The sequence below is a fragment of the Canis lupus genome, chromosome 7 (assembly GCF_003254725.2).
Source record: "Canis lupus dingo isolate Sandy chromosome 7, ASM325472v2, whole genome shotgun sequence".
Classification (NCBI taxonomy): Eukaryota; Metazoa; Chordata; class Mammalia; order Carnivora; family Canidae; genus Canis; species Canis lupus.
The window spans coordinates 18,262,979-18,283,705 of NC_064249.1; the positions used below are offsets into that span (position 1 = coordinate 18,262,979).

Here is a 20,727-nt window from a genome sequence, read left to right on the forward strand (position 1 = left end):
GTCCTTCACCTTGTGGATTCAGAATCAATGTCCCCTCTGGCCATCTTAGGGAAAGGATCAGCCATCTGGTCCAGTCTCATTTCACTGTTCTCATTTCCCTTTGGGAATATCACTGCCTTTTTTTTTTTTTTTAATCATACAATCTTGGACAAAGCTAGTTCAGTAAATTCCATCAGCTCTTACCACTTTAAATATTGGGGGAACTACATAGTAATCCTGGTTCCTTTCACTGAAAAGGCTTTAGGCTCTGTGGAAATTGTATACCCATTTTCAGAAAACTTCCTACTTACTTCTCAGTGGTATGAGAGAGAGGACTTGCCCTTATCTGCTAAACTCTGTAGTCTAATCTCTAAGTCACTCAAAATATGACCTCTGTTTAATCTCAGAACCAAGTAACCAAATGCATGCCCCTTTCTAAACAAGATGGCAGTACTCTCTGGGTCTGGGTACTTCTCAAGCTCAATCCTAATTTTGCATTTCCTAACTTGCCCATCCTGTTACCATCCATGAACCAGAATCAACTGTGGGACAATGAGGAAATAGCAGGACATTTAGAACAAAATAGAGACAAACAGGAGCTGAAAGGGGGGAAGGGTGGTGCATGAAGAGGAATGGAAGCAAAGAGTTGATTTAAGGCAACTTTTGCTTGTGACAGGGGCTGGTAGACTAGTTGAAACTAATGAAGCTTGGGTGTCAGGCTTCCCAACTAAATGGGACTCTTCCAAGGTCCTGGGAGGGACTACAAACTTTTGTCTATAATTTTACACTCTTTTTCTTTTCTTTTTTTTTTTAAAGATTTATTTTTATTTATTTACGATAGACAGAGAGAGAGAGAGAGAGAGGCAGAGACACAGGCAGAGGGAGAAGCAGGCTCCATGCGGGGAGCCCGACGCGGGACTCGATCCCTGGACTCCAGGATCGCGCCCTGGGCCGAAGGCAGGTGGGAAACTGCTGAGCCACCCAGGGATCCCCTTTTACACTCTTTTTCTTACAAGGGGTTCTCCACCTCCACATAATATGAACTTTAGGTTCTACAAAATCTGAATCCATGATAGCCTTCTAAAAATGGTTCTTGTTAACACAGAGACCAATTCTAGGTTGGCCAGTCAAGAATTGAGGCTGAATTGGTAATTGGAAACCCCTGGCTGAAGGGGCTGCTTTTTGGAAAGAGGCAAGCAATAACTTCTGGCAGCCAGCTTTGTCTGGGCCAGGGATGCTAAATGACATCAATCTCAATTACAGTCATGGTAGTAGCTATGTTGAGAAGGATTCGGAAGCCAGATCTAGGCTCTTAAGAATCAAGAATGATTGGCTACCATGGATAGCTACCCAATACTAGCCTTGATTTGAGTTTGGACTCCATGTTTCCAGTCTAACTGGGAAGCTGCAGTTTTTTACATGTAGCTAGAAAATGTAAAGAGCAAAGGGATGACTTTTACTTTGGTAAATTTTCTTTCAGGAAACACAAAGCAATTCTTTTTTTCTCTGGCTTCATGAATTATGCTACATGTTGGGACATGTGATAAAGATTCTTCATAACACACTGAGCCTGGCTAGTGGCTATCCTCTGAATGCAGAGCTGGATGCTGAACAGGAAGTGGGCTAGACTCCAGTGCCTCTGAGTACTTTCTGTCCCTGCCATGGGTCTGATGGATCATACAAAGACCTAGTGGTCATTCTTTACATGGGGAGTGAATAGTCAAATGCTATATTCTTAGCACATTCTTGGTATTTAAAGAATCAAAAATCATGCTTCATTAAATAGTTAAGAGATGTCAATAGATTTATACTGTGTATGTTTCCTTTTTATTTTTCTGTGTATGTTTCCTAAGTAGTGTGTGTTATGGGCTGAATTGTGCTTCCCCCCAAAACTTATTCAGTACCTCAGACTATAATTGTATTTGGTGATATGGTCTTTAAAGAGGTAATTAAATTAAAATGAAGTCATTATGTAATCCAGTATGACATGTGTCCTCATAAGAAGAGGAGATTAGACACAGGTATACATAGAGAATGCCATGAGAACATGAAGATGGCATTCTACAAACCAGAAAGGGAGGCCTCAGAAGAAACCTAACCTGATGACACCTTGATCTTATATTTCTAGCTTCCTGAACTGTCAGAAACAAATTTTTGTTGTTTTAGCCACCCAGTCTGTGGTACTTTGTTTTGGCAGCCCTAGAAAACTAATAGAGTGGGTATGTAATACTCCTTTCGGAATTTTGTTCTTATCCATATCATGTGTCATTTCACATATTTTCTGGTTTCTGTTTTATTCATAGTTATTGAAAAAATTCTTCATTTTCCATTTTTTCTCGTTTTACTATGTATGCTCTCGGCAGAACATTTAACAGTGGTGATTTTTGCCACAAGCCAGTCTGTCTTGATGATATTTCTATTTAAACTGCCAGAAAGATTTATTGAGAAGCTGGTAAGAAAGGAGGACAACTCAAATTAATTTCACTGAAATGTACTGGAGGATGTAAATAACCCATGGCTTGAAAATATGATTAACAGTCCTGTCAGTCCAGAAAAATGTTGCTGTAGTGAGAATAGCAGGGAAGGCTATAAAAGTACAGGCTTATCATGGGAGAGAGTATTTTGATCTATATTTTGAATCACGGTTGAGTTTAGTGATATGTTTATTTCAGAAACAAGATGATGAATTTCAGTAATTATTTGGTGTGTATCATAATCAGCTGTAGAGTCATCAAATGATGTGCACTGTAGCCCTCAAAGGCTGGGATCACAGGGAACCATATCTTGATTAGCCATAATTCATTAACCAGATTTCATCTTCAGTCTTCTCTTAGGAGAAAAAAGTATGATAACAAAACACAAACATGTGTTTTCAAAAGGCATTTGAAAAAATAATCACATTTCTCAAGTGTACCCTGGGATTCAGTGTAAATTCATGCCAACCTCATGTATCATTTACTTCTATATCCAAATGTCCACTTAATATGAATTATTGGCAAGAATTAGGATACTGAACTAATGTAAATCTTCTGTCATCAAAACATAAGTTAATTTAATTTTGCTCACTGTATAACATCTATTAAGTGAAGGACATGATCTGATTATATTGAGAAAGTATTTTCCATAGCAAAAGTAGAAACAAATGAGAATCCTTATTTGTCATCAAAGCAGAAACTCCAGTGAATAAATCTCAGCCCTTAAAAATAGAGGTATTGTTGTGGTTCGAGTTTCACTGGCAATAGATCTTCATACCAGTCTCCATGTGTAAACTGGAGACTTGTATTGGCTTCCAAAACTTTCTGATACCTTTATTAAAGATCAATGAACATTTTTTAAAAGTTCATATGACTGTCAACCCCTGGCACCCAGGCCAAAAATTGCTGGATGGGCAGCCATCTACAAGAGGTTGTTTGTTTGTTTGTTTTTACCATGGATGGATGCCACAACCCCTGGTCTTGCCAGAAACACTGTAGTTTCTGATAGAGGCTACTGGTTTCTCCCCTTGATCCTCTGTAGTTTGTGCTCAACACAACAGCCAACATGGGAATTTAAAATACATCTGTCATTTCATGGTTCTCCTTATTCAAACCCCTCATGACTTCTTATCTGTCTCAGAGTGAAAAACAAAATACTAACAATGGCTTCTGAGACCTGCATGATCTGCTATGTAGCTCTGTTCCTTCTGTCATGGCTTGACTTATCCCCCCCACCCCCCTTCTCTGGCTGCACTGGTCTTTGCTATTTCTCCGTCCTGAGCAGCCTGTTCCCTCTATCTGGAATCCTCTTTCTTTCAGTGGTTTATATGGCTCCTTCTCTCACATCTTGTGGGTTTGGGTTCAAATATTCTCTCATTGAGACCTTTCTTTCTTTGAAACTGCCATTCCTCCTCAGCAGCTTCCTCTTCCCCTTCTCTGATTCCCTGATTCCCTGATTCATCACCCTTACCACCATTTGACATAGTCTCTACTTACTTCTTTTATTGTCTCTCTTCCTACACTAGGATGTAGGCTCCATGATGGCAGAGATTTTAGTTCATTTTGTTCTCTGTTTAGAATCCTATTTGGCCCATCAGAGAGCCAACCGATATTAATTTAATGAATGAATGGCGATGGGAACTTTCCCCAGTAACTTATTTACCTATTTGCAAAAGGGCCAACAAGAGAACTCAGAAGTTGCTGAAATTCTAACAAAGGGTTACTAAGGCTGTGAAAACAGAATGGAGCATAGGGAAATAGCCAAGTGTTCTAATGCCATCTTGCTTTCTGTGGGATTTGACAAAAACACACAAAAGCCATGAGATAGACTGATACTTCCATAGTAATGTCTCTTTCTATATATTTATACCATAAAAGAGGCAGCTAGGCAGTATCAAGGTAATAATATTGCTTTCTTTCTTCATTTTTGTTTTTTTGTTTGTTAAATTTTTTGCCTAAACACATCTGCTGTAAAGCTTGATGACAGTCCATTTAGAGATAGGCTATTTTCTAGACGTTTGATAAGTAAAAATCCACAGATGACTTTTTTGTTGCTGCTGTTGAACTGATTTTGTAAAAAAGATTTTATTTATTTATTGGGGGGGGGGAGGACAAAAGGAGAGGGAGAGAGACAGTCTCAAGCAGACTACCTGTTGAGTGTGAAACCCTATGTAGAGCTCGATCTCACCACCCTGAGATCATGACCTGAGTCGAAATCAAGAGTCAGATGCATAACTGACTGAGCCATCCAGGCACCCCCGTTGAACAGATTTTTAAATGTAGATGTTTAATTACTTGAGTTTTGTCATTATAAGCATCTGCTGATTACAGCTGTTCCTAGGAAGTAGATTAGAATATACTTTTTTCCCTTTCTCCTCAAATCAAAACCTAGCATAAAAATAGCCATTGCTAATTTGAAGATGGTGATTTCAGCATTTCACTATTTTGATTTCCAATTATTTAGTTTTACCAAAGAGCACTTGTTTGTTCATTTAACCAGTGTAAAATGGTAGAGTAGAATTTACATAGGCTTTTGAAGGAGTAACCTATTTTTTGGGTGAGAGAATGACTTTCATAATACTTACTTGTTTCCGGAATATATGATTATTCTTTCAGATGGTGGCATAGAGTACCTGAGTTTCTTCATGGTGTATATTCTTGTTTCTTCTCCCCACCCCTTTATCAGCTGTAATATCTTTCAAAAACCTGGCTGGGATAAGTAATATTTAAAGACACCTAGGAGAAGGGAAGAAAAAAGGCAGTGAGTATTTGTGCATTAATAACTTTTTTCCCTAACACAGAGCACAATTTCTTACAAATTGTGTTTCCCCTTTTTTTGCTAAGGCTACCAGGAAGCTCCAAACCATGTTTATTAATAATTATATTAACTAAGTAAACACTTGAAGCTAGTATATCTGCTTCTTCTAGATATTCATGGCTTTGCTTTTTCCATTTCCATTTTAATTATTATATATTGACATTATTGTGTATGTCTATGGTGAACGCCATTACATCCTTTTGCAAAATTTATGGATTACAAAAAAATAGAAACTTATTTCAGCCCTAATGTCTTCTTTATCCCCTTTTCTCCTTTTTTCCTATTCCAATTCCAACAGCTTGATAAAATATGACTTAATGAAAATAGTAAAATTGCTTCATTTTGTAGTGCATTATGATATAGGCCTATGTAACTAACAGTTCTGACAATATTTAGTGGCCTTTTATTAATTGGATTATCATATTGGACTATTCATGGACTGAATCATGAAGATGATAGAAACAACCAAGTTTTTGCAGCCTGGAGGGAATGACTACAACGTATAAATAAAACAATATCAGCAGATTGCGATGTGACTGTAATACTGTGTTCTCATGTTCATGAATCAGAAAATCAAAGCTGGAATGTGAGCTCAACGAACTTTTAAAAGGGGCTAATCTGTTTTGGTCACTTTATCTCCAAGGCCTGAAATATAGAGTAGACTCAAGGAATATTTGTTGATGACTGTTGATGAATGTAATTTACATAGATAATGTTCATATAAATTGAGCATATGGAACTAAGCCTCATTCAGTTGTATTTCTAAGAGGGACATGGGCTGAGTGGTGAGGAGAGGAAGGAAATAGTGAAGAAGTTTCTCTCTAGTCCCCACATAATTATCATTTTGGTGCTTTCATTCCTTTGATAGATCTAGATTTCCATTCAGTCTTATTTTTCTTCAGCCTGAAGGATTTCCCTTAACATTTCTTGTAGGGCAGGTTTGCTATTAATAAACTCTTGTAGCTTTTGAATGCCTGAAAATGACTTTTTTCACCTTCATTTTTTATTTTTATTTATCTTTTAAAAAGATTTTTTATTTATGTATTCATGAGAGACCCAGAGAGAGAGAGGCAGAGGCATAGGCAGAGGGAGAAGCAGGCTCCATGCAGGGAACCTGATGTGGGACTCGATCCCGGGACCCTGGGATCACGACCTGAGCCGAGGGCAGACATTCAACCACCGAGCCACCCAGGTACCCTGTCACCTTCACTCTTGAAAGCTATTTTCACTGAGTTTAGAATTCGAAGTTAACACATTTTTTTCCTGGCTCCTTTTTAAGATGTTCTCTTTATCATCGGTCTCAAGCAATTTGATAACAACATGGCTTCTTGTAGTTTTATTCATGTTTCTCATACTTGGAGTTTGTGGAGCTTCTTGCCTCTGTAGTTTTAGTTTCTGTCATATTCGGAAAATTTCAGCTATATTTCTTCAAATAATTTTTCAGTCCATCCCTGTCCTTTGACAGTCTGGTTACGTAGCTATAAGCCGCTTGAAGTCATCTCATAGCTCAGTGATACTCTGCTCATGTTTCCCTCAGTCTTTTTCCTCTGAGTTTCATTTCTATATTGCTATGTTTTCAACTTTACTAATTATTACTGCAGTGTTCAATCTGCTATTATTTTTCATCTCAGACATTATATTTTTATATCTCTGGAAGTTTCACTTGAGACCTGGTAAGTCTTCCAAGTCTATATGAAACATTAATTATACCACTTGCCTCTGACATCTTCAACAAGTAGGATACAGTTTTAATAACTGTTATAACATCTTTGTCAAATTCTAACTCTACGATTCATGTCATTTCGATTGATTTTTCTCAATATGGGCCATATTTTTCTGGTTATTTGCAGGCTTGGTGTAATGGGTTGAATTGTGTTGCTCTAGAAACTCATATGTTGAAGTCTTAACCCTCAGTATATCAGAATGAGCCTTATTTGAAGACAGGGCTAATACATAGCTGATCAAATTAAAATGAGTTCATTATGAGAAGACTTAATTCAAGGACTGGTGTCCTTGTGAAAAGGGAAATTTAGAGGCAGACACATACACAGAATTAGCATGTGAAGTGACACAGGGCCATCTACAAGCCAAGGAAGAAGCCCTGGCACAGACCCTTCCCTCACATCTCTCCATTACTTGAAGGAACTAACCCTGACAAAATCTTGATCTCGGACTTCTACTCTTCAGAACTGTGAAGCAACCCACTTCTGTTAACACTTAGTTTGTGGTATTTTGTTACAGCAGCCCTAGCAAACTTAATTACTTGGTAGGTTTTGATTGGATGCAGAAATGGTGAATTTTACCTTGTTGGGAGCTAGATATTTTGCGTTCCTAAAAATATTTTGATGTTGGTCCTGGGATTCAGTTAGGTTACTTGGAAGCTGTTTGATCCTTTTAGTCTTGCCTTTAAGTATTTCTCAGTGGGAGCAGAGCAGTATTTTGTCTAAGGCAGATTTTATACCACTGCACAGACCAAGCCCTTTTGGTCACTCAGTCTGATGTCTCTTTAATTATTAGTTTTTCCACCCCAGTTGGTGGAAACGGGAACTATTTCTAGCTTTTTGTGAGCTCTGAGAATTATTTTTCTAATCCTTTCGTGTGGTTGTTTCTCAGACCATGGATAGTTTCCTCACACATGTATTCTGACTAGCTGAAGACTCAAGGGGGACCCACTGCAGATCTCCAGAACTCTCTATTCTCTGGTATTTTTCCTACAAAATTCTAGCTGCTTTAGCCTTCCTGGATTCCCAGCTCCAGCTCTTTAGCTCAGGGGAACTGCCAGTCCCAGCTGGAAAGTCTTGGCTTTCCTCCGTTTGTCTTATACATCTATCCATCAGGCTAACCTGGGCATATTCTCATGGTTATGGCAAAGGGGCATAATTGGAAAGAAAGCAAGTTCATTGGTCAAAGAAAATTACATGAATGAGCCCAGAAGGACCATTTCTGTGATTAATATCCACAACCAGTTTTATGATCCTTGTTCCATATTGTCAATTATTCTTTAGAAAACATATACAGTAGTACTATGTATATATATTTATATATTTGTATATATACATGTATATATAAATATATACATGCTTGTTTTTTACATAATCTAGCCAGCTTTGTTTATATTTTCAGTGCTTGGTTTTATTTTATTTTTTATTTATTTACTTTAAAAACATATTTTATTTATTTATTCATGAGAAACACAGAGAAAGAGACAGAGACATAGGCAGAGAGAGAAGAGGCTCCTTGTCGGGAGCCTGACATGGGACTCTATCCCAGGACCCCAGGATCATGACCTAAGCCAAAGGTAGATGCTCAACCACTGAGCCAACCAGGTGCCCCAGTGCTTGGTTTTTCTTTCTGAGGAAATTGGTTCTGAGCCATCTATAACATTACTGATTGCTGACTCTTGTTTATGAATATATAGAGTATGATTTCTTTATTGATTATTCTTATAAATAATCATCTAAACTCTAGAGATATTGATTATTGTATATTTTTTCTCTCTCAGTGAAATTATATTAGTGAATTGGTATAACCAGTATTAGCCTTTATTTTAAAGATTTATTTATTCATTTGGAAGAGAGTGTGTGAGTAGGGAGAGGGGCAGAGGGAAAGATTCAAGTATGCTCCCTGGGGAACCCTATGTGAGGCTCAATCTCAGGACCCTGAGATCATGACCTGAGTTGGACACTCAACCAACTGAGCCACCCAGGTGCCCTGAGTACTAGCCTTTATTTTAATGGGACATTTCCCAACGTCAGTTTACTTAGAAACAAATATGATTTAGAGACAATATGGAGGTTAGAACTGGACTTAGAAGCAAAGACATTTAGAACTGCAAAGGAGTAGATATTATCTAGTACAAAGTGCTCTTTAGAGATATGTCCAAATAAGAAGACTGGGGCATAGAACAAGTTAGTTACTTGTCCAAACTGAAAAACCTATCAGTGATCCAGAGTCTGGTACATAATAGGTATCTAGTAAGCATTTTTTGAATGAATAAATAAACATAGCACTGGAAATTAGGTCTCCTGGCTGTATTTGTCATTCTCAAATGTATCATTATGAGGTATAATATTTCTAGGATTAAAAACGACCTAAGCTATAGGACAGAAACAAGCAAATTATATCAATTTAAGAAACACAAACTTTGGAGGTATTAAGAAAAATTCTTCAATAAGATGGTTATTTGTAAACATAGAAGTATAAAAGATTATACCATTCTCCAGAGGTATGCAGACCAATGAGTGAAGATGGAAGGGAGGGAGAATATCATACCGTAAAGTTAGTAAGGGTGATAGAGCTTCCCAAAGCCCTGGGAATGTGGACACTTAGACTGGGTTGGAGGAGAATAATCTAAGGCAATTGTACAGTTCAGGCCCAATAAATTCATCTATGTGGATAATAAAAAGACTGAATGTGAAGAAAGTGTATCCATTCCTACTGTGATGATAAGGAAAATTACCTATTTTAAACTTTATGATGCTTTTTAAACCTAGGACATAGGCTTATCAGGAATGTCTAGTACATCCTAGGACATAGGTTCAGGAGGAATTTCTAGTCAAGCTTTTTGTAAATTATCTCTTTATCGAGTTAAGTCAGAATTTTTAAATGACTTATCTGGTATGAGTTACAAGCCTGAGGTCTTAGCAGAATTTCAACATAAAGTGATGAGAAGGACCTTCCTCAGTTGTTAACTACTGGCATCCCATAGGTTGAGAAAGGTTATCACTTGACACAGCTATCAGGCTCCTGGGGATGGGGTGAGAGGGGGTGAGGGACTGGGCAAGATGGTGGGTATGCAGGAATGAATGGCCCAGCTCCCTAGGAACTAGACTAAATCTCCTGCAGTCTTATTTAGTAAGAATTTTATGGCTGACTGACTTGCAAAATCTGTTTTCCATGGTCTGTCGGCGTTAATCATCAACAGGTATTACTGGGCAGCTGGCCCTGATAAGAGTGTTCCAGAGAGAACCAAGACACAATAGTCCTGGGAATTTGGCAACTATGACGATACGAGGGATAGAAACTCATTTATGGATGTGATGTGCATTCTTTAGTCCACGATGATTAAGGTTGAGAGGATTTATGTATAAAGTCATGAAGAAGTATATACTATGGTGAGCTGTCCCAAGGGAAGAGGTTCTTTGCTTTTGTTCCCACCTGAAGACTGCATTTTTATTTCCTCTTCCTGGACTGTGCATGCTTGCTTTAGGCCTTAGCTAAATGTTACCTCCTTAGAGAGGCCTTCCTTGATAACTCAATTGAAACTAATTTCCCCTATACTCACTTCACTGTCTTTCTCACATTATCCTGTCTGATTTCCTTCATAGCACTCATCGTCATCTGTAGTCGAGTATTTGCTTATTGCCTATGTCCCATGCTGGTAATAGGCACCCTGAAAGAAGAAGTATTGCCTACCTTGCCTACTGTGGTATTCCAGTGCTCAAAAAGTGTTTACTGAATGACTGAATGGAGTAAACATGGCTGACTTGGTGAGTCCTAGAATCAAATCAGAAGTGCAGGAGACATTTTGACACTAAAAGTTAGTTTTCATGTTCATTAGAGATATTATTTAAAAAATCTACAGGCTTTTTACCTAGATAGCATTTCTTGGTTCACAAGGGCATGATATATTTGTTTTTTTTTTTTATAATTTTAGTTTTGTTTATTTCTCCTTACATTTCTATTACTGTTTGCTTTCTATATTTTATTTAGTTTTTATTTTATTATTTTATTTTTTGGGGGGCATGATATATTTGTGAGTGATCTATTAAAGTTGATTAAAAGGCAGTAAAGATTGTAGTTTGCAGCTGTAGATGTCTTTTACAAAATAACTCGTTTTTTCCTGTCAGAAAGCAAAATATTGTACAGAATTATTTGCAGTCTGATCCAGAATAGTGGTTTGTTTTGTTCTGTTTTCTGTATCACATATTCATTGTTGACCTCAGAGAGAGGGCATGCCTCTCAGCTAGACATGGGATAAGGCAGGGAGAGACTTTGGGATATGACATGGAGCCATTTCTCTTACATCTGGGTATCTACCCAGTTGTGGTGACACCGTGGGGCTCTGATCAAGCAATATTTATTTGACATTAGAAAGTGTAGAGAAGAAGGAGGAGAAGGAGGAAGTGGAGGAGGAGAGGGAGAAGGGGGAGAGGGAGAGGGAGAAGGAAACAGGTAGTGATTTTGGAAGGATTTATTTCACCTGAATGTACACCTTTTTTAAATTATTATTTTTAAAGGTTTAACTAATTAATTTATTTGAGAGAGAGAGAGAGAGAGAGGGAGTAGGGGAGAAGCAGAGGGAAAGCAGACTCTGCACTGAGCATGGAGCCCCATGTGGGGCTTGATCTCAAGGCCAGAGCCTAAACCAAGAGTTGGATGCTCAACTAACTGAGCCCCCACTTGAACATACACCTTAGTATTAGACCAAAAATAGATGCCATGTGGCTTGAGGTGTGGGTGATGAATTATGGGAAATTTAGCAAATGTTGACTGCTAGAACCACACACTGTCCAAGTTAGAATCCTGACTCTACCTTTTATGACTTCTGAGCCTCAGTTTCCCCTGCTGTAAAATGGGGATAGTAGTAGGAGTTACCTCCTAATTTTGTTGTGAATATTAATTGAGTTAATACATTTGAAGTGCTGAGGCTGGGATGGGGCCTGGCACATCAATGTTAGTTTTGGGTTTTTAAAGTAGAAGTAATTATGGGTATGGTCACTGGATGTGGAGGAGTCAAGTGTTAAGTGCCACAGGTAAGGGTACTAGGGAAGAGAGTTAAGGAAAAGGCAGGATAGGACCAATTGTATTGTTCGGGAAGCCTGAAGGAGGCTAATAGAAGAGGCTGACGAAAGGTCAGTTTCAGACTGTGGAACTGCAGCCTTGGGTTTGGGGGATTCAGAAACCTTTGGGCGTGAGATTCTTATGGACCCAGGAAAGCCACATGGATCTGAGTCCTGGGAAGTGGGATAGTAGAATGCCTATTTGGCAATACACGGTGGTTTATTAGAGCTTATCTAAAGTGCTCTTCCTCTCAAGCAGCTATGTGCTTCCCTGTTTGGGAGACCATGTTGGAACTTGAGACTTGGGAGTTAACAGCCTTGAGCCATGAGATCAGATAGGCATCGAACACTTGGATGCAGATAAAACACACCTTCTGGCAGTATGTGGATTATTTGCCTCGAAGCCAGATGAATTTATGAGCAGCATTATAAATTACAGGGCAGGAAACTCTTTAGAAATTTTCTAATGAGCATGGAGTACTAAATGGAAAATACTACTACGGTAATTATAATTGCTCTTTAAAGGAGTCTAAATGCCATCCATACTGTTTTTATTTAGCAAATTGGGTTACAATTTCATTTCCCTGAATTCAAAACAGTTCAGGTGTAATGCTGCTCTGTTTCCTAATCCTGCTTTCCCTCATGTCTAAGTTTCTTAACTGCAGATTTTCTGCCTCTAGAGGCTTTCAGAGACTAGGGAAGCACTGCTATGCTCTTATGGAGGTGGATCTTCAGTGGGGAAGCTGAGAGCTTCTCAGCAGACATTTCAGTTGGGTCTTAAGAAAGGAAAGCATGTATCGAATAATAACTTGCTGCTTGACACCAAAGCCTATCAGGAACTTTATGCATATCTCAGTTTTCCCTCTACACGAACGCTATATATTTGGGGGAATTATTCCCATTTTATAGGAGAAACTGGAGGTCACAGATACTAAGTGACTTAATAAGGTGATACTGTCAGTGTTTAAGTCAGAAATGTTGATTCCATAATTCTTGTTCTTCCTTCTACACCATCTTCCTTCAAGTATTACTCCAACTGATGGGTATGATGAAAGGTCGGGTGGAGATTTGTGGTGGGACAGGAAGAAAGGGGAGACATGGAAAGAGCATCTGACACAGAAGGAACAATTTGATAAAAAGAAGTAGATAAACTCATCCATTCACAAATCCAAGTGAGCTCTTAGGTGCAAGACACTATATAAAAGTTAGATGATTCATGAGTTAGATACTAGTTGGGGAGTGTTGACTCTCTGGCTAGGGGATGGCCCATGAAAGAACAGCAGCTTGTCTGGTTAACTGTGGTCTGGGACGGTAGGTGAGAAGGTCTGCTTTGAGGGCCTTGGGAGTGCAGAGAGCTCTAGCTGTGTCTTAGGTTGCTTTTGGGATTGATTTGGTCTCTCTTGCTTTTTTGATCAAAGGCAACCGGGAGACACACAAGCTTTTCTGGGGTTGTTTCAGCAAGTTTGAACCTGCTACACTCAAACTGAGGTTTATCTGGAGAGATAGGTGGAGTACCTGGAGATGGTGAAGTTTGTGCTTTGCTCTCTCTCTGATTTTAAATTTCTGGGTGTTATGACCAATGAATGAGTCAATCAGTATGTTTCTGATAGAAAAATAAGTGGTTTTAAGATGTGTTTTTTCGGTAAGCAATTAAAGAATGATTGCAGTGATCTCACAGACTTTGTTGTTAGCACTACTGCTGTCCCTTTAGCTGTCTAACATTTACCAGTATGATGAATATTCTTTGATGCTTCACTTGAACCCAGTGTTCTCTCCTCTCACTTTTATTTATAGCCCTTATCACCTGTTAGCAAAATTATCTGTTTTACACATTTATCTCTACCACTTGATTGTTAGTCCTGGATGGCAGGGAGAGTTTAATTACCCGTGCTCCAGCTCAGTGCTTGAATCATAGTAGGCGCTTAGAAGTGTTTATTGAGTTAATAAAAAAAATTAACTCTTAGAGGCAGTGTATTAATAATAGTGAGTAGTTCAGGACAACTCAAGTCTGCTTTAAGTCCTAAGTGGCAAAATATGTACCTGGTTACATCAGGCAGATACTAATTACTACCTGCTGCCCCTTGACCCTGCTAGACTGTCCTCAGATGTGGAAATGCACTTGTGGGTTATCACTTCATCGGTACTAGTAGGCTGATATGATAGCATCCTTGTTACTTTTACTGGAATTTTCCATTTAATGAAAAGACAGCTCTGAGCCTTGGAGTGGATATTTTCACTACTGGGCATCTCACACAGGGAACCAGAGCCTGTTTTGAACTATGTGCCTCCACGACTTTGTAAACCAGTGAACTGAATAAATGCACAAAGTCCTCTGATGTTGCCTCTAGGAAAATAATCTTTCTCAAAGTTCAAACTTGATTTTTTTTTGTTGTTGTTGTTGCTCTCAAAAATCTTATTTAAGGGAGTCAGCTAGATGTATCCTTTTATCATGACTAGACATTTTACTTTCAGTTTCTGGCCACCAATCTTTTGGAAATTCACTGCCACAGGCCTCAAGTATGTCTCTCTCTTCATGTGGTAATTGAAGAGACTCCTCTTTTTCTCTGTGGAAATTTCAGAGGTCCTGAAGATTGAGGTGTCAGTAGCATCTCAGCAAAGAGGGTGAATTTCTGACTGAAAGCCTAAATTATTCTTGTCGTAAAAATGCTGACCTGACTATTTGAACCCCTAAATCCAAATTGATCATGTTTATAGAACAGAAGCCACCTAGGGAATTTCTCATCAGAACAGATCCCTACCTTAGATCCACTGGAAGTGACACCAAGAAAATTTACTGTTTTCCATTTCTTCCTTGAAAGCAGTCAGGAACCCTGATGACAGGGTAGTTTGGGTAGTAATTATGTTCTTTTTTGCTCATTTAAGCCATGTAACTACACAATTAATAAACAGCAAGCATTGCTCTGGCAAAGTACTGTACTAGGAAGAAAGACGCAGACAATTGGATGCTCTTCTTAAGCAACTTCTTACAATGTAGTTGAGGAGAAAGGACATTTGAAACAGTACAGATACCACAAGCATGGATAAGGGACTTAGGTGACAACTCTTTGAAAGATGAGGGGCACCTGGGTGGCTCAGTGGTTGAGTGTCTGCCTTAGGCTTGTTAGGGCATGATCCCGGGGTCCTGGGATCAAGTCTTGCATCAGGCTCCAGCAGGGAGTCTGCTTCTCCCTCTGCCTATATCTCTGCCTGTTTGTCTGTGTCCCTCATGAATAAATAAATAAAATCTTAAGAAAGAAAAGGAAAGATGAAAAGAATGGACACGAAGAAAGGCATGTGTTGTAATGAGCACTGGATATTATATATAAGACTGATGAATCACTGACCTCTACCTCTGAAACTAATAATACATTATATGTTAATTAATTGAATTTAAATAAAAAATAAAGAAAAATAAAAAGTAGGAAATATAGGGGAAAGCCATTTAAACTCTTTGTAGGAAAAGACTTAGTGTAAAAAAAAAATTAAGCCTTAATAAACTAAAGAGACACATAAAAAAAATAGATGTCAGGGGCACCTGGGTGGCTCAGTAGTTGAGTGTCTGCCTTCGGCTCAGGTCGTGACCCCCAGGTGCAGGGATCGAGTCTTGCATCAGGCTCCCTGCAAGCCTGCTTCTCCCTCTGCCTATGTCTCTGCCTCTCTCTGTGTCTGTCATCAATAAATAAATAAATTTTTTTTAAAAAAAGTCAGATTTTAAGGCAAGACATGATGAGTTATCAAGTTGTGTCTTGAAGGAAGTATAGGACAAAGGACAAAGTAAGAAGGATATTCCCATGTGGCTTCTGGTGAGGAGACAGAAGAGTACAATGTGCCTGCTTAGAAAGTGGTCAGTTTGCCTGATTTATATAAAGCAAAGGTCCTATCCAGAAAGATGTCTTCTGAATTTTAACCCCCTGGCTCAGGGCCTTTGCACAGTAGTTACCTCTACTTTTGGACCATGTCCTTGCCTGCCTTAACCTGCCTTTCCATCTGGCCAATCCTTGCTCCTGTTCATATTCCATCTTAGACCTTCATTTCTCTCACCAGCAGTCTTCTTAGGTTAAGTGGTTTTCTTAAACTCTTAACCAATATGAACTTCCTTTAAATTTCAAATGTCCTTTCTCCTCAATTGGATTGTTAAATTCTAATGTTAGGCCATGTATCCCCAGAGCCCCAAATATATGTCTCTTTGTATTGGAATTGGCTTAAACAGAAACTCTCAACAGCCTAAAGATGGGACCAAGTATGTCTTCTTCTTGTTGTTGTGGTTTTTTTTCAAGCTCTAGACTAAGAACAGTGTCTGACACTTGCTGAGCTCAATAACTTGCTGGTGAGTGAATTAAGCAATGAGTGTATAGACTGGGTAGACTGAAGGTGTAAATATCGCTAGGATACAGAGTGGAGGGCCTCTGCCTCTCTGGAAACTAGGGCAAAAATGTTAGGGGCCAGGGATTAGGGAAGCGTGGGATGGAAGAACAGGGAGAGAGATGATTAGAGGGTGAGAATGTGAGGAAAAAGAGAGAGAGGATATTACATCATACCCAGTGTCAACTCACTTACCTTCTTAACAGTTTCATTGAGACCACTGCTGATTTTATATCTGTCGTCTCCTGAGCATCAGCTATTTGGATGCTGATTTTGAATTAAATTGTATTTAATGTCTAATACTCAAAGCATATTCATACCTTGCTAATTCTTGTAGTGGAATTTCTTTCCCTTTCTTCCCCTCACCCGTGGATTCTCTTTCACTGGTTAACTCACTTAATGAATATTTGAAGACCTATTCTATGCAAAGTTCATAAAAACTTTAGTAACTGCATATGTGTTGCGAAACATCTCATTGGTTTTTCTAGCCGGGCATAAGCATGTCTTAGCTGCTTAGGGAAGTCTTAGCTGTTGTGAATAGTTTAGTCATGGTAATTTGAGGAAGGCCCTTTAAATTTTTTATACTATGTTACAGGGTGATTAAAAAAAAAAAAAAAAAACTTGGTTAAATTCTCCCCTCCCCACCTCCTTTACCTATTACCAGGAAGTAAATGGCTGAGAATTCAAAGTATCAAAGATTGCTTTCACATTGTGTTAATCTCTAACAATTAAAAAAAGATTTTATTTAGGTACTTGAGATAGAATGTGAGAGAGAACAAGCAAGGGAGTGAGTGAGATCTGAGAGCCTGAGCAGGGGGAGGGAAGAGGGAGAGGGAGAAGCCAACTCTCCACTGCGCAGGATGCCCCATGAGGTTTCAGTCCCAGATCTCTGGGATCATGACCTGAACCAAGGCAACCGCTTAACCCACTAAGCCATCCAGTTGCCCCCTGATCTCTACCAATTTTTAAATAGGAAGAAGAAAGGCAAGGTGGAAAAAGGAAATTTCCTCCCTCTCATTATTTTCCAGTTGTATATTAGGGACAAACAAAAAGTTTGTTTACAAACTCTTACATTTAAGCCACTGCAGGTGCTTCCCCTGGCATTGAATGATGCGCAGTGAGTGCGTGGGAGCTGCGGCAGGAGGCCGCCCTGGTCCCTGGTCCCAGCTCCTACCAGGAGTAGCATCCACTCACCCTCGGTGGCCAGGGTGACGTCTGAGTTTGCTTTTCCTCCTCTCACTGTGTCACCTCGGTAACTGATGCTAACTGATAGAGTAGTAGCAGATGTTGTTCTAGGAGCGGTGGTATTTCCAGGACGTAGGAAGTCACTGAATCGGGTTAGTGACTACTGGATGATGGCCAGTGTTTCAGATTATCAGGCAAATCAGGTTGGCATAATTCAAAACAGTGGGTTACCTGTTAAGTATGAATGAGAACACTGATGGAAAGACACCTTGGGAGAGATGTTTAAAATGATTCTGACATGTTTAACATCCTTCCTGTGGTCGTTCCTGATCTGGCCCTTTCATTCTCTTTTGGAAATTCTGCCATCATTAGGTCTCAGATAAACAGCTTCTGCTGAGAACTCTTTCCTGACTCTCTTGTATATATGTCCACTGCTGCTTCTGCTTCCATCTATTCTAAATACATTGCATTGTTCCCTCCAGACTTGCCCTCTTTCCACCCTTCCTTTCCTCCTCCAAGCTCCTTTTTTCATAAATCAATAAAGCATAGATGTACTATCTCTCCACATATAATATGAAGGTACATTAATATAGTTTTCTTCTTTTCACCCCTTTTGGAACTAACCATCTAATGGCCAAGTAAAATGGCCTCTGTATTTTCTCATTCTATTTGACCACTTGATGGGAGTCCCTTGGTCTCAAGTTGACCTTCCAATCTAATCTGCTTTCTTGGTTCTTTTATTAACTATAATTATACTTTTGTTGTTGTTGTTTATTTGTTTCCTTCATTTCCCCTCTTCTTTTGTCCACCCTTTGAATGCTTTATCAGCTAGAATGGGTTTTGGCTATAGTATAGGAAATCTTCTAATAGTGCTTAATAGATTGGAATTTATTCACATTGAGTTGACAAGAGGTCCTCTTGCAGTTCTTTTCCACCTAGCAAGGACATGCCTTAATTTTTTTTAACCCCTTCCCTCCCCCAATATAATGTATGTAAAGAAACACCCATAAAGTATAAACATGGAGGTTACTGAATTAGAGAGTGAGGAGGGGCAGTTAGATGCTAGTGGAGGAATTCCTCTACCTCTTGGGGAGGCAGGGGATGGAAGCAGAGGCTTGGGCTTGACTGTATTTGGAGATCTCTTAGTTGGTTACCCATGATTAAGTAACATGAGTGGTAATTTAAGATCAGAAATTTGGACAGATGGTCATGGAGAACTTCTCTCAGAAGGTGACATTTGAAGAGAAACCTGAGTCTTGAGAAAGAGTCCATCATTGTGGCGAAGGACATTCCAGTGAGGGAAGAGCATGTACAAGTGAAGACACATTTGGAGATATTAAGAAACCACAAGATGGCTATTGAGGCTGGAGTTCAATGGGCAGGAGGGAAGTGGGACACAATGCGAAATGGGGAAGGCAGATTGGAGGCAGGGTTCATTAGGGCTGGTGACTCACAGTAGGGAGTCAGTGGATCTCAGTACAATGGAAGGAATGTTAAGTTAGGTAGTATACTGATTTGTTGCATGTTTGAAAGGGATTATTCTATTGGATTGTGGCAGAGTGGCAGCAGGGAGACTAGTGGAGGCCTCTGGGAGAGACACCAGTGGCTGAATCATGGTGGAGAAATGAAGGAACTAAATGTAGAAGAGAAGTTGATTATGTTATTGTGGCTTGAACAATCAAGTGGATGCCGGTATTGTCCACTGAGACAGGAAGGGTAAGGGTAGGCATAATTTGGCATAAAGGGAAGAGAGGGCAGCTGTGGAGAACAAGTTTTGGTTTGTCCATGTCAAGTGTGAGAAGCCTGTTAGATATTTCAAAGAAGCATTCAGATACCTCTCATGAATTGAGAGGAGTGGGTTCTTTATTGACTGTGAGCAAATCTTTCTATCTCTGGGCCCTATTACATGGTCTGGTACATGGCAAGTACTCAATACATATTTGATGAATGAATTTATTCAACAAATATTTACGAGGTCTCTTTTTTAGATGATGGTATTTGTTTTTTAATTTAAATTCAATCCAGTGTATTATTAGTTTCAGGGTAGAATTTAATGATTCATCAGATGCATATAACATCCATTGCTCATTATACCACATGGCCTCCTTAATGCCCATCACCCAGTTATCCCATCCCCCACCTACCTCCCCTACAGCAACCTCAGTTTGTTTCTTATAGTTAAGATTCTCTTATAGTTTGCCTCTCTCTCTCTTATTTTAATTTTTCTTTTGGGGAGGTCTTACTCTATGCCAGGTACTGTTCTAGGAGCTGAGGACACAGCTGTGAACAAGACAGACAAAAATTCCTGTTTTCCTAGAATTTAAAATGCATGCATGCATGAATGAAATGTGTATCCAGAACTAGATATTTAATAAAGCATTTATTTTATTTTTTCTTCTACGTCTTAAAAAAATCTTTAAAAGTATTAATTAAAAATGGAACTTTCCAATGGGATTAATTATAAGAATAGTGTCTAAAGAGACTTCATTATAATAACCCATTTTTCTTTTTCCTTTTTCTTTTACTTGATTTTCATTATATCTATAGATAGCCTGAGACTCGTGTATCAGTTGGTGGTACAATAATTGTGGTAGATGGATATTGTTTACAGATGCTTTGGAGTCGATTTCTAATTTTCTCTTGAAAAATGTTATTTACAGGCACACTGTTTTCACTAACAGGTGTGAAATAGCTCTATGCCACATGGAGAAGGAGCAAAATGTCACTTCTAAGGTTTGTGATAAAATTTCCTGATAGATTCCTCAGGTGGAGTGAGAGGCCCTTCTCGGTGATGTAACGCACTGCGCTGCCAAGGCTGAGAAGCCGAAGGGAAAATCCGTGTGCTTTAGTGGGGAGTGCTTGTGGTCTCACCATTCTGCTAAAGATAGTTCCGAGGAGTTTTGTGTTAGTTAATATTCCGTAAATGTAATTAGTGTCTTTTGAGCTTTCGGGAGTTTGTAGCTTGGAATAACCAGCATGAGTCTGTTTTGCCCAGAGAGTTACCTATTAAATAATACATATAATTAGTTTCACTGAATCATGCTTGTGCATTTGAATTCTTATGTATTAAATATTAACGTTAATACCCAGAACAGATAATTCACTTTCTATACCGAGCCCTGCCAGT

The 20,727-nt window shown here is 39.0% G+C and overlaps 2 long non-coding RNA genes across 8 annotated transcripts in view; one reads left to right on the forward strand and one right to left on the reverse strand.

The window, feature by feature from the left end:
- Positions 1 to 2,624: 2,624 nt before the first annotated feature.
- On the reverse strand, positions 2,625 to 4,165 carry LOC112648256 (uncharacterized). The gene is made up of 2 exons (XR_003128865.3): positions 3,951 to 4,165; positions 2,625 to 2,808 (listed from the first exon to the last, which is right to left on the reverse strand). It is a non-coding gene; the product is annotated as an uncharacterized LOC112648256 (long non-coding RNA).
- A 54-nt stretch (positions 4,166 to 4,219) lies between these two features.
- LOC112648508 (uncharacterized) overlaps positions 4,220 to 20,727 on the forward strand; it is a 132,002-nt gene continuing 115,494 nt past the window's right edge. For all 7 annotated transcript variants that reach the window (XR_007411886.1, XR_007411889.1, XR_007411891.1 and 4 more), the window contains exons 1-3: positions 4,220 to 4,352; positions 5,070 to 5,214; positions 10,599 to 10,760. This is a non-coding gene — a long non-coding RNA (uncharacterized LOC112648508). The remainder of the gene's footprint in view (positions 4,353 to 5,069; positions 5,215 to 10,598; positions 10,761 to 20,727) is intronic.